Raw genomic sequence first — 13423 nt, 5'->3', positions numbered from 1 at the left:
TGCTAAAAGATGGCAGCCCCCACCCGACTTCAACTTCCGGTCGAGTTCCTTGCCCCTTGGAAAATACCTGCATCGTTCGCCCATAATCGGTTTCCTGGATTGGAGCACCTGGTGAAAATGGGACACTTTAAAGCACATACCGCCTATAAAGACCCGCTATTTTAGATTCGAGTCAAAAGGAACTTGTGACAAACTTGAAATGATCCGTGAGTGAGCCATTTTTGGTGACCATTTAGCTCGACAGGTAAAATGAAAGTTGCCCGTCTAGTACGACAATATTTCTCGAACCGCGGATTTCTTGACCTTTAGACCCAAATTAAGGTGACTATTAATCATAACATTAACAGTAAATACTAGGAATGAAATTCTACAAAACATTTATATTCATCCATGTATGTTTGTATATAAAATCAACAATATCGTAAATGCATTATATTATATCACGGGGCCATTGAATGCTTGAATCCGATTGGCTGACGTTCAGTTCAGCAAACAGAAATGATTGATGAAATGCTCAAGTCTCTATAATCTAACCCTAAATCTAAGACCAACATGAGTGTTTAAAAAAAAAAAAAACATCTTGACCTACCAGTGAACTGTTTGGACCAACTGGAAACCAGCTGTCATGTTCCATGCGATAAACATAGCTACTTCCATCACAATGTAACTTTGTTTTACTCCTCACATGCAATTTTTGTAAGTTTTCCTCTGTTCAAATGTAGGTTCTTTTTGTTCTCAGGATCAGGGGTGAGAGCTGGAGATTGATGCCTTGTGACACAGCCCTGGTGTTTGTGAATAACCATGACAACCGGAGAGGTCATGGGGCAGTCGGGGCGTCCGCCCACCCAGTCTAGGAGCCTAGGTAGGAGCTGTCCTGTCTGAGACTAAAGCACACTGACTGTTTCAGCAGGAGCCAAGCAGACATCGTGAAGGATGACTCTTGTCTACTCTCATGGTCTTCAAAATGTACAAAATGACTGTGGCCCATCCCTACGGAAAGGGTCACGTCAAGCTGCTGCTGGGACCGGTATGTTGTGAAAGGAAAGGTGGATTGCAGTGACGTAAAGCACTAGAGAGTCAGCGGGGTAAAATGTGACAGCTGTAGAGCTAAAAATAGCCGAAAAGTCTGGCTTAAACCTCTATGCCATTCATCCATCCATGTATCGTTCTGTCATTCTATCGATCTGTCTATTGTTCTATTGCATCATTCTATCTATCTCATATCTGTCTATTGTCTACATTTTGGAGTGTGTCCCAACAATATTTTGCTTACTGTGCTGAACAGAAACAGAAGATGAATGTTAAGATGCGCCATGAAGAACAAAACTCGCTTTCTCTCTTCGTGCTCCAAGAGTAAATGTGTCAATGCCAAGGTGTGCTTATTCATTATGAAATGAGTGATGGCTTCGCTGTAAATATTTCATGTGTGCAACTCCTAAAAGTTTCATGACGTTGTCCGATTGAGTAAGATTTGGACAGGAAGTGAAGTAATTCATTTGAATAATTGATATTTAATGCCTTTGATAAGAGACGTCACAAAGGTCACCATTTCAATATAACCCGAGAGACTCCGTAATGAGCTCTTGTCTCTGTCAGAAAATACTTATATTAGAAAAATATCTTCTGTGGTCAGTTCTGTATGAACATCAATACGAATGGGCATCTTAGTTACTATATATATATATATATATATATATATATATATATATATATACATACACACACACACACACACACAAGGCTCCCTGGAACCTTGTGTACTGCATGTGAAGTGTGTTCTGAGTGTTTGTGCTCTAAATCCATAAAGGCATCTCTGCTGCGCCTCCTCTGAACATAACATCTTAAAGTGTAGCTCAGGTTAACTAAGCGCTGACAAAACGAAGGCCAGAGCTGGTCTTCATCTCATTAGATTTTTTTTGTGCTGTCTGAAACCCCAGTAGAATCTTCGACTTATTTCATCTGCAGTAACCTTGCTTATTCCCGTCGGACGTATTTGTGTTGGTGTAAAGAATTTATGGCGATCTAAAAGAAATGTATAAATCCTGGGTTTGGCTTTTTCAGGGCCATTGGGGTGGACAATGATCAGAATGTGTAAGAACGTTCCCTCTGAGACTCTTTGTGACTAATACATCTCCCCTCCTTCTCTGAATGCCAAACAGGACCGACATGACTGCGGTGGGGTTCTGTAAGTTGGCCTTCAGTGCTGAATCTTAGTCGGGTTTTGTGCGCTTTGAGACAATCCTGTGCAGGTTTTTGTTGTTAGCAACAGATTCCCATATGAGATTTCGCTCCGCAGGAGTGAAGGAAGGAAATGGAATGGGGGCACAAGGATCTATATTTGCAGCTGAAAAAGGGATCTATCGTGCCGTTTGCCCAGAGACATGCTGTGAAATGTGTGTTCGTCATTGGCTTAACACTACACTCAAAGTACCAGAGCAAAAGCCATTATGCGTTTGGTTGGCAGGGACAATGGAGAACTTTGTATATAATGTTTTGTCAGTGAATAACTGCTTGATAGATTGAACTCACAGTATTGTCCCTCTAATTCAAATTCAACTGATTCTGGTTCCTGTGAGCTGTGGCCAATTTTAAATTCCAATATATGATTTTAAAATCAAGCCTGTTCTTAAATTCTGGACCCTAGTTGGTAGTGTTGTCACGTTATCACAAAATTTGACTTCATGATACATGACTAAAATATTTTGATACTACTACTGAACCGATAATACGTCAAAAACAAGGAACAACAGGAAAAGTAATTGAATGATACAAATGAAGTTCATATAGTTTTATTTACTAAAAAAGCATTTCATCCACCTAAAAAAAAAAATCACATGCCAGTGCAAAAATTTTGTAAAATAAATCTTATTCCTTTTTCTGGATTCCATTTTTCCCGTTTTCATTTTTCATTATTTGGAAAGCATGTCTAATTAATTAAAATCATGAAACATACATAATTTAACCGCAGTTAACAAAAATGAATTTAATAATTATCTGGTACATATTCCTTAAATCGGGCCTATTGTTTTAATAATATTTTTTTTTAGTACTTGTACTAGCATTATATTAAGTAATATATTTCTGTCTAGTTAAACTTTTATTTTGACGGGTTGCTGCAAATTATGTTTGGTCATATATGATATGACGATAGTGTTCCGCAAAAGAAACGGTAAAATTCTCGTAAACTGACTCATGAGCAGTTCTAGTGATTGTTCATGTACTCTTATATTGAGGAGGCAGAAAATACAGTGAGCATCATGCATGCTTCAGAATGTGTGCAGTAAACAAAACTGTGATTTTTATGTCTGGATTCCATGATTTTGTTCATTTTTCCCACATTGCGGAATTCATAGCTCCCTAAACAGTGTTTTACTTGGGGAAATGTGGCTTTTTTAAAACGCCTTCTCGAAGTACGAGAACTTGTTAAATGAGGAATTGTTTTTAAAAGCAGGATACCTTTTTAGTACTGCTATATTGTTCAACACTAGTTGGTATTCCGCTCACATTTTAGATTTTTCTTGCTGTGATGCTGTGAACACAGACAAGCTAGAGGGATACAGAGAGTGGAGCATCTCAGTGCTGTTACACTAAATACCAGCAGTCTTGAAACGCTGTTTGGTCTTTGATTTGGAAGACTGCATCTGTTGTATAAATTCATCTAGTTTAGTTGGACAGGCTTTATATTATCAATGCATCATGCCCAGCTAATTTCAAGTCAGAAACTAGAAAATGTGGCAAGGCAGTGATATGGCAGAGTTGGCAATATGTAACAGCCTCATAAAATCACTGAGCAGAAACGATATTTCTCATCCACTGATATGTCTGTAGCTTTCATTATTAATAACATGAATTATTGAACAGAACACGTCTCCTAATGTCTCATCATTCTCCTTAAGCAGGTGGGAGGTTTTCTCAAAAGGATGCTGGTGAGATTGCGTCTAGAATACCAATGAAAGTGAGTATGTGTGAGCATGTCTGTGTGTGTGTGAGACTATTACGTGAGACTAAACTATTAGAAAATCACACTTCACACAAGCAGTGGGGAATCCTATGAAAGAGCAGAGGCCACTGAGTTGAAATGCAAGTAATACAAATACATTTTTAATTGAAATGACAGTGTCAAATTCATCACAGTCATTTCCCAAGTTTGGACTGAAAAGATGCCTGACATCTGACCTCAGAATGCCACTCTAATGCGAACGAGAAATTCCTTTAGCTAATGATTCCTCAGGCTACCATTTGCAGCTAATGGATGTAATTGCAACCGTTAATTGTACTGGCTCTTTTGTACACTCTAAATAACCGTTATGTCTGCAAAACTGCGGCCCGAATGATTCAGCCAGTTCTGGCAGAGCTGCAAGCTCAGTCAAAAATAATTTTGGCTGTAGATTATGGAGGCATCCTGGGATTTCCCTCCAGTGAACATTGGCTTTTAAATCAATATAGCAAGGAAACTCTGAGGTACTGTGTGTAGTCAACTATAAGCCATTCAGTAATTGCTTAAATTGATGTAATCCTTCACGTGTCCTCCATGTGGCAAAGGTAATATCAAAAGAATTATGTGTAGAGTCCAGCGGGTTTGAGATATAATCCTTAAATAAAGAACAATTAAAACTGTGTTGCAGAGAGAGAGATGAACCTATATACGTTCAGGTTATGACCTTTTTGCATTTTGCATATTAATCTGGATCAATAATTGAGTTTAACCGTACCCAAAAATGTGTAAATGGACTTATGACTTTTAGGACTGCGATAAATACAGATTAATCTGATACCCGTAGACAAACTTAAAGATGTGTGATGATCACTGTGTGTCCAGAGTCTGCTGTCTCAATATATGAGACATAAATGTCTTCTCCAGAGCTGTTTTGCGGGTTCAAAAAGAAAAAAATACACACGGACACTAACAACAAACCGACAAAAAAGTTTAGTTTAACTTGAAGAAATTATGACAAATTATTTACTACAGAGTACTGAAATATACTTCTCAACGTAATAATACTAATGGTGTTATTATTTTTAAGCAGTATCATATAGCCAAGATATTTTTTAATCCATGTAATTTATACAGTGCTGTTGTCCAGTATCTTATTTGACAAAAAAAAAAAAAAAAAAAAATCTTATAAATTATTTCATTTGGTTAAATAATTATTTGTAAAGTTTTAATTCTTTAACAAAAACTTTAAAACAAAATCTAGAAATAAATTAAAACTGTTTATTCTCCAAGTTCAGCAAACATATGGAAAGGTAAATTAATATTGTGATAAATATCCATATTGTATGACATGTAAAAAAAAAATATATTATGATAGTATATTTGGCCCTTTTGCCAATCCTTACTTCAGGGTCAAAATTAAGGGGGTTGTTTCAACAGTATTTTTGAACAACATTGTAGTAACTCTGGTCTCGTGAAAAGTCATAATTCATACAAAATTGCAAAATCGAACTGCTTATGAAAATGGCACAAACCTAACCATACAAGTCCAATCCTCTACTCAAATGCTAATGCTAACCACGACTGTAATAAAATAAAATAAAATGTAAAATAAAATGTCCTTTCTCATACAAGCCATGTCATACTCTTGTATGTTACAATTTCAGCATTTCTTATGAATTATTGTGTGTTGTCATGAGTAAATGTTTTGGTAATGCACTAAATAGACCCTATATATAACTCCTGAGGAAGAAGCCACCGCGTAAAGGTTGCAGCTAACTGTGCTAGGCTAGTGGACTGAGATAAACTCTGCTTTTCTTGTCAACATGTTTGTTCCTCAACTATTTCTAAACTTGTCGAGCATTTTTACGAGTATGGTGTTCCAGCTAATTCAAAATTGTTTATGGACTTTACATGACTTGAGCTGTCAGACTGATTGGCAGGCTGCACGCTAATTAGCCATGAATATGAGAGTGTCGCTTGCGATGACTTCATCACGGATTTATCCGAGTTCAAACAGGTCATCATTAATCATCTCTGGGTATTGTGTGATTGAGACCACTTTTCCGGTGCTCTCTAAATGACCTGTTCATAAATCCCACTCTCCACTGTTTTATTATTAAAGTCTCTGCTAACCGGGCCAAGTGCAGCGGAGGCGTGCGTTATAGAGGTGAACGGCCCCTGAAAGCAGTCTTTGGGTTAAGCTCTTTTCATTTCTGGAGATCTGCAGCCCCTCTCAGCAAAGACTGCCAATCAAACGCCCAGCGCAGGGAGGGTTCATAATCTAAACCGTATTAATCTGAGCCGTTTATGAGGGGTCAAGTGAAAAAGAGCTGATCGATTCGGAGTGCTCCGTGCAAACGCTGTTTCTCAATCGTCTGTGGCCCCATCCTCTAATTACAATTTGTTTTGCAATATTGAGAAATAATAGCTTTTCCTTGGTTGTCAGTTACCCTCAGAATTGCATTACGGAGCTTTGTTTAAACAGGAGAACAAATCAATACCATCTGCCTTCATGTATCCTGATCATCTCTCCTCAGCACAGCAAGCAGCTCTATGACATTGTCAATTGTTAATATCAACCCACACACAAGTCCTATTGATTTTCTGTGTATCTGGGTATTTATTATCTGTGCTGTATTTTCCACTGTATCTTCTGACCCTGTGAAGTGGCTGATTTTATCTGCATGAGATACGCCAACAAGAAGTTGATATCAAACTGGAGTTGCAGGATGTATAATGATTTACTGATAGGAATCTGTTGCTGGGACAGATCCATGTTTAGCTTTGTTGAGAAACAGCACTCTTGCTATCCGGTGTTTATTGACATGTATGTTAATTTGAAAGTTTAAGTTTTTTTTTTTTCTGTTTAGACTAAATCTGTGTGTGCATATTTTTGTACACGTGTATGAATTACTTGGCAAAATTGAGCAAAATGAAATATCGTCATATTTTGAAGTCATACCCCCCTTTTAACCCTTAAAAAAACAAAACATTTATATCCTCAAAAAAATAAAATAAAAGCAAGGTAAGGCCAAATTAATTGCCTATAATAATAATAAAAAGTTATAAAATAAATATCTTTATTTTATTATTTAGTTAATTTATTTGTCTTACCTCGCATACATTTTAATGTTTTTTTAAATTCATTTTTTTAAAAAAATGTTGACTTCAGTATTTTATTTGAAGGAGTTTTAGCTTTATTTCTGATAAGCAATTTTAGTACGGATTTATAAAATATAATTTATATGAAACTTAAAAATAAAGTATATTACTTTTAATATGTGTGTGTGTATATATATATATATATATATAATATATAAATAGATCTTTATCTGTGTCAGCGGAAATCAGCTGTTAGTGTCTGAATGAAAGTTTTAGACTCCATCTTCACTGAGATCAGCCGCGCTTCTTCAGGTGGCACCTGAAGAGAGGTGTAGCAAATCCATGTCCCACCGAGAGCCCCTCAGTGCAGGCGAGAGGACGTTTGGAACACTGAGGTCTTCTGAGATGTGGGTAGAAAGAGCAGGGTGTGATTCAAAGGCCTATCTGCTGCAGTTCGCTCCGCAGTTGGTCCCAGCTTGATGTGCAATAATGACCTGTCAGAGTGGCAGGCCTGGTGCCAGAACCCTGAAGCAAAGCTAATCCATAGGGGTTATTCAGCCTAATGAATCCTAACAGCATGCAGGGAACCCACAGGGCCACAAAAACACATCATCCATTCCCCTCGTTTTATTTTAACTGACGGAAGTATATTCCTGGGAAGTAGTGATCTTGAGCTGAACTCAAGTCTGTGGCCTTTGTGGTTTCTGGTCCTGGATGAAGTGTCTGTTTTATGTGTGGCTGGTCTGAGGGCTTTGATTCAAGTGTGGGAGAAGGCTCATGGTGTGTTTTTAGTCTGTGATCTCAAAATGCTTGAATAATAAATGCTTCAAGGAGAGGTCAAGACTGTTATCGCTGTGATAATGTTTATCATGCTTGAGATATTCAGAATAAATTGTGCACATGAATCAATTGCCAATTTTCTGAATTTATACTATTAATCCATCAGACAGTTTTACACAAGCCGTATGTATATATGTGTGTGTGTGTGTGTTCAGAATTACTTGCAAATTACAGGCAGGTGGGTTTAATTGGGATTGGTCCTGAAGTCCCAAGGACACTGGCCCTCCAGAACTGAAATTGAAGAGCCTTGCCATAAAGTAAACAACAACAACAAAAAAAAAAAGAGCATGAAAATGTCAAAAGCTGGCCAAATATGTATGTGTAATTTTTAGAATGAATTATACATTTTAATTTTATGAACAATATTTCTGTGTTTTTAAAAAGTATATATGATTTTATAATTTATTTACATATGTATTTTTAATGTTTTTTAAAAATAAAATTATTATTAATATTATTATTATTATTAATATTATTATTATTATTTTCTTTATTTTACTAGAGAAAATATAAACACACACACACACATATATACTGGAAATTGAAGATTGTTTTTACCAGCTGTTGGCATATTGTTACTTCCCAAATAATGACCCCACATTCAGATTGCAGTGCAGAAGAAGAAAAATGGTTGATTCCTGCCACTGTCCTCATGATTTCTCCAACCATCTGATTTTTCTCCCCTTTGGCTCTTACAATTGATGTCAGGGATGTCAAGAGCAGCTCTTTCCCTCTTATGCATGAGCCTGCGTATTCCAGCTCATCTGCCAAATTTACTCAGCAAAGGGACCCTGCCTTTGGAGTGCCATAATGGACTTGTCCATCACTTTTTGAGAGGATGAGGCTTATAGTGGCCCAGCTGGATTATGGGTGGTTTGATCCATGACTTCCTATCCTCTTCCTATTCAAACACATTAGTCAAGGTGAATAAAACAGCCGTCAGCTCTGACAGCCTCGCCCGCTATTGTCACTTACTCGCCATACACCGCCCCAAGTAGCATTGTCTGGAGGACTGACAGGTTTCTTACGAAACCCCTCATGGTGAAAGCAGAAACCCAATGTATTTTCCACCGAAGGACGTTTGTCATCCTTTCTGCCACTTTAGAGTGACAAGGAGAGATTGTCTCTTGGCGAACTGTGGCGGCAGCTCTTGAGAAATGCATGCGATGGTTACTTCTTGAGTCCCAGAAGAATAACCGTTTAAACTTAGAGGAATTTTCCCTCCTCAGCTCCCTCAGTTTGAACATGACTCGTCAAATTTTTTTTTTCCCCCTGGCCACCTTTTTTGATGCAAGTACATGACAAGTTTGTCACAGGGCAGACTTAGCAGCCTCTCAATTTGCCCGACAACCTCACACCATGGCTCCATTGGTTTCACTTGAGTGCAGTCGTGGCATCCACCATTTGGGGCTTCACCAGATTGTAAATTAAGCAGCTGCTTCCAAAACTCAGAGGGCCACGCTCTCAAGGTCAGCTCCCAGCAGCCATCCGGGTGAAATCAGGCATCTGTATGGCAGCCGTGCCATCCATATTTGAGTGGGTTGAGAACGCCATATGAGGTGAGACAGGAAAGGTGAAATTCAGCATGACATTCCACTTTGTTGTCATGGCAACCCAACCTTGATGGGGGGGGGGGAAATAAAACATAAAAAAAAAAATAAACAAAGGCAAAAAATTGGAATGCGATGGATAACAAATGCACTGACCGGACACAACAGCTTAAAACAAGTGCGATAGTTCAACGTTTCTGCCGACATCTGATGACTCTTAACAACTCGGGGACAAGGAAGCCATTTTAGAGAATTTTCCAGCCCGAACATATTGCACCTGTTAAATTATTTAACCCCGCTCTGTGGCTGGGCTCTGCAGCACACTGAAAGCTGTAGCTACCGATTAGAGCCCCGCGTGTCAGCGTAGCAGGTCAACCTCCCTCGGCTTTCACTTATAGAGTAATACCATCACATTCATCGGCGTCTCATTATCTCGCATTTACACCAGAAAAACAGCTTTTATTTTTTCAGCCGACTGTTTAAACACTGTCAACGCACATTCACTGTGAAGGGTCAGATGTTGGGGTGAAAACAAACTCTTATCTGCGACTCTTGCCGAGAGGTCATGTGCTAGCTTCGCTACTATGTAATTATAAGCTAGTATAGCTCCCGCTTGTCCGTCAACCTTTCCTTTATCTCGCTCGACACACAGATGCCGCCTGCGATAAACACTGCGAGTAGATCCTTTAATACCTCCTCGGTTCTGTCACCTTTTGAGATATACTTTACCTGAGCAAGAGAAGACATAGGTGACGGGGAGCGTGACTCACAGCACTTAAAACTTTCCTAGAGGATTTATAACCTTCAGTCAAACCGTTCTTCGGTTATTAATAGACCATCGTAGTGTTTAAATCATGTTTATGGCTGAGATATCTGATCAGAATGTGTAATTACCCTGAGAGAGTGAACAGTCTTGTGCTTTCTTGCTTATAGCTGGCCTGGTCATTGAAAACACCACTTGGGGGCAGTGTTGAAATAAGCACGTCATTTTCTCGGCTCTCATGTGCGGGAATGTGAATGCTTTGGAGTTGCACTTTCTTAAACTGCTGTGTGCCCCAGTGGAACATTAATGTGCAAAGGTCTTTCGCTTCTCAAGGCTGACAGTCTGTCTCTCATCTAGAGTGTTGAAGATTTGGACTGGAGGATGTTTTCATTGCTTAGAGGTTGCTTTCTTATAGTTTTGGAGAATTAATGGACATTCCTTTTATGTTTTAATGTCAGATTTCATGAGATGAAAATGGAAGAAAATGAGTCATTTGTTGACATAGTAAGCGGATAGAGCTAAAAAAAATGAATGTGGATGGCGTAGCTCAGATCATTCGGCCTTGGAGAAAATCTAATGAGCAATGTTTGAGGTCATTTGAAAGTTTTGGAGTTTTGATAATTTTAAGTCTTTGACTTTTCTCCATTGCAAATTTGTAGCTTGGCAGGTCTCCGTGCAGTTTGACAAGTTCAGATGTGAAACTGAGGAGATGCATATGGGATGGCTAGGTTTTTTTCTCAGAAAAAATAAAAAACTATTGGAAGCAGAATGCCTAAGAAAAAAGTTTATATTTATCCCAATTGTCTACTAGAAAAAAAGAAGAAAAAATCTCTCCTTTCAGGTGGATTTAAATGCTGGGCATGAAACAAGGTGAAGCCAAGATAATTGTAAACAGAATGCCATCAGTTAACATTGCATTGCACATTTCATATGAAAATACCAATGGCTGTTTTTCTTTTTTAAGTTGACCCCTATAATATTCAAACCAATATGGTGGCAAAACATCTTTCTTCTTTGATAGCCTACACATATTTCTATAAGTTGCTATATTTAACTATATAAAAAATGTTGGGCATCAATTAGTGTTTTACTGGATTAACTGGATTAATTAGCTGGTCTGTGGATTTGTGAGCAAAGATGGCAGACTTCATGTGCCAGCTTATCAGTTCCCAGTTGAAATGATTACATTAAGAATGTTAACAGATAGCTCATAATAAAAAGACAGGACTCTAATAACGTGTTGTTCATCTTTCTCCATCACCGTAAAAATAGCTTCATGAGTAAATAAATCCACCTCTAATTATTCATTTACATTATTAAGCAGTTTAAACTAACTATTTATTAACCATTGAGGTTTGCTGTTAGAAGCACTTAGACAGTGTATGCTACATCTATATTTGAAAGAGATTCTTTTGTTTATAAAGTCCAAATATTTAGACCAGTGGATCAAATCACATTTGTGATCATTGGGTGGAGTTATATGAAGTCATAAGGATATGAATTTGTATTTCACTTTTTGACAAACTGAACATGATTAGATTATTTCGATGTACCGTGGACCCATAAGCAGTTGTCTTGTGCTTTGGGACCTTACAAATTGATGTTAGAATGCATGTAGAAAGCTCTGGATATCACGGTCATCTGCCCCATCATAGCCAGCTCAAGGTTCCCCCATGAGACCCAAATAAATGCTTTTTTAGAGATGAACAGAAGGCCAGGAAAGATCGAATCCTCTTTCTGTGAGGTGAGAAAGGGGCGCATCTCTGGAAATAGTCAGTGATAGATGAGATACATGGAGCAAAACAGTCTGGCCCGGTCTCCAGCCAAGCTGAATCAGACAAACCGTCTGCTTGTTTGTGCCTCTCTCTCTGGAGCGTGCGCACACATCTCTCTCTGCTCTGCTTACACAGTGCCCTTTTTTACAGCTGATTACTTACCAGCAACAATACATCTATATTCAGTTGTGCTGCATGCTCAGATTTTTACTTAATGAGTGTGCGCTTAAGCAAAACGCTGCACTCACTTGTTAAACGCTGGCCTTGGGACGTCTTCCCTGGAGCTCTCTGGTGTTTTAAAGAGCACTTTTATTTAGTTGGCAAAGATAAGTAACAACAAAGCATAATAAATACACCTGTAAACCTTGCATAATCAGTCCTTGCTTTGAGAGTTTTCCAGTTTAAAGTATCTGATTTTTTGTTTGTTTGTTTAAAGGGCTGGGTGATTTACAAGTTATTAATTTTATTCTAGATTGAAACTGGTTTAGTTTAGAGTCATTTGGGCATGCATATAAAAACGTGTATAGTATAGCATTCTTATAGTATGTAGTTTTAAGCTTCAAGTCCAGTGCTGTTGAGTTAGTACTCTGGATGTAGATGGTGATGGTGTTCATTGAGCAGGGGATGTTCTTCATATCTGTTCCCAGCATCATCTCATTGGCTTGCCTCAGTCATGAACAGCTGCTGGAAATTGCTTCTTTCACCCACATAATGGTAGTGCATCGGTTATAAGCATGTTTATTATGTTCACTCTGTGCTCTTCCTTAGGCTTCTGGATGCTCTGGGCTTATCTATGATTTAAACTATTGTGGGTGACCTCAAAACGACGAAGGCCATCTTAGAGGGCAAGGGATTCTGTGACAGTGACAAAAATGCTTGAGTGACAGCACAGTTTCAGGAAGGGGTAAAAGCATAGGAAGCAAAAAGGCAAATCAAATTGCTTTAACTGCAATGGTCAAAGGTTGCACCCTGGTTTGAAAGTTAAAATAATAATAATAATAATAATAATAAAATACATATAAAGTCTAAGTAAAAATAATTAAATAAGTAATATAAAAAATTTCATTTATTTAGTTTAAATTAGATTTTAAATACCAAATTGTTATTATGTGATCTAAGATGTTGAATAAACACTCTGGACCTCACTCTAAATGCATATACTGTATTTGCCTATTTGTTGGCATAAGCCTATGCACTTTTATTCAAACAATAAGCAAACCATTTAGTCTGGTCTCAAAGAGGTCTTCAGTTCGAGCTCTTTGGACTGTAATTGAGACATAAAAGCTCATTCATTCAGTTCCGCTTCGTACCGCGGAGCACCGGCGGCTGAATTTGCATGCTGTCGGGAAGGTTACTTTCAGATGCATTACTACTGCTGCGAGCTGTCATCAAGGATCTCATATTCAATCAGTGCGGCTTAATGCATTACAAGCAGTCATAGGAAATTTTAATGAGA

The sequence above is a fragment of the Carassius gibelio genome, chromosome B24 (assembly GCF_023724105.1).
Source record: "Carassius gibelio isolate Cgi1373 ecotype wild population from Czech Republic chromosome B24, carGib1.2-hapl.c, whole genome shotgun sequence".
NCBI classification, from domain to species: domain Eukaryota; kingdom Metazoa; phylum Chordata; class Actinopteri; order Cypriniformes; family Cyprinidae; genus Carassius; species Carassius gibelio.
Note: the sequence above shows the minus strand (reverse complement) of the source record.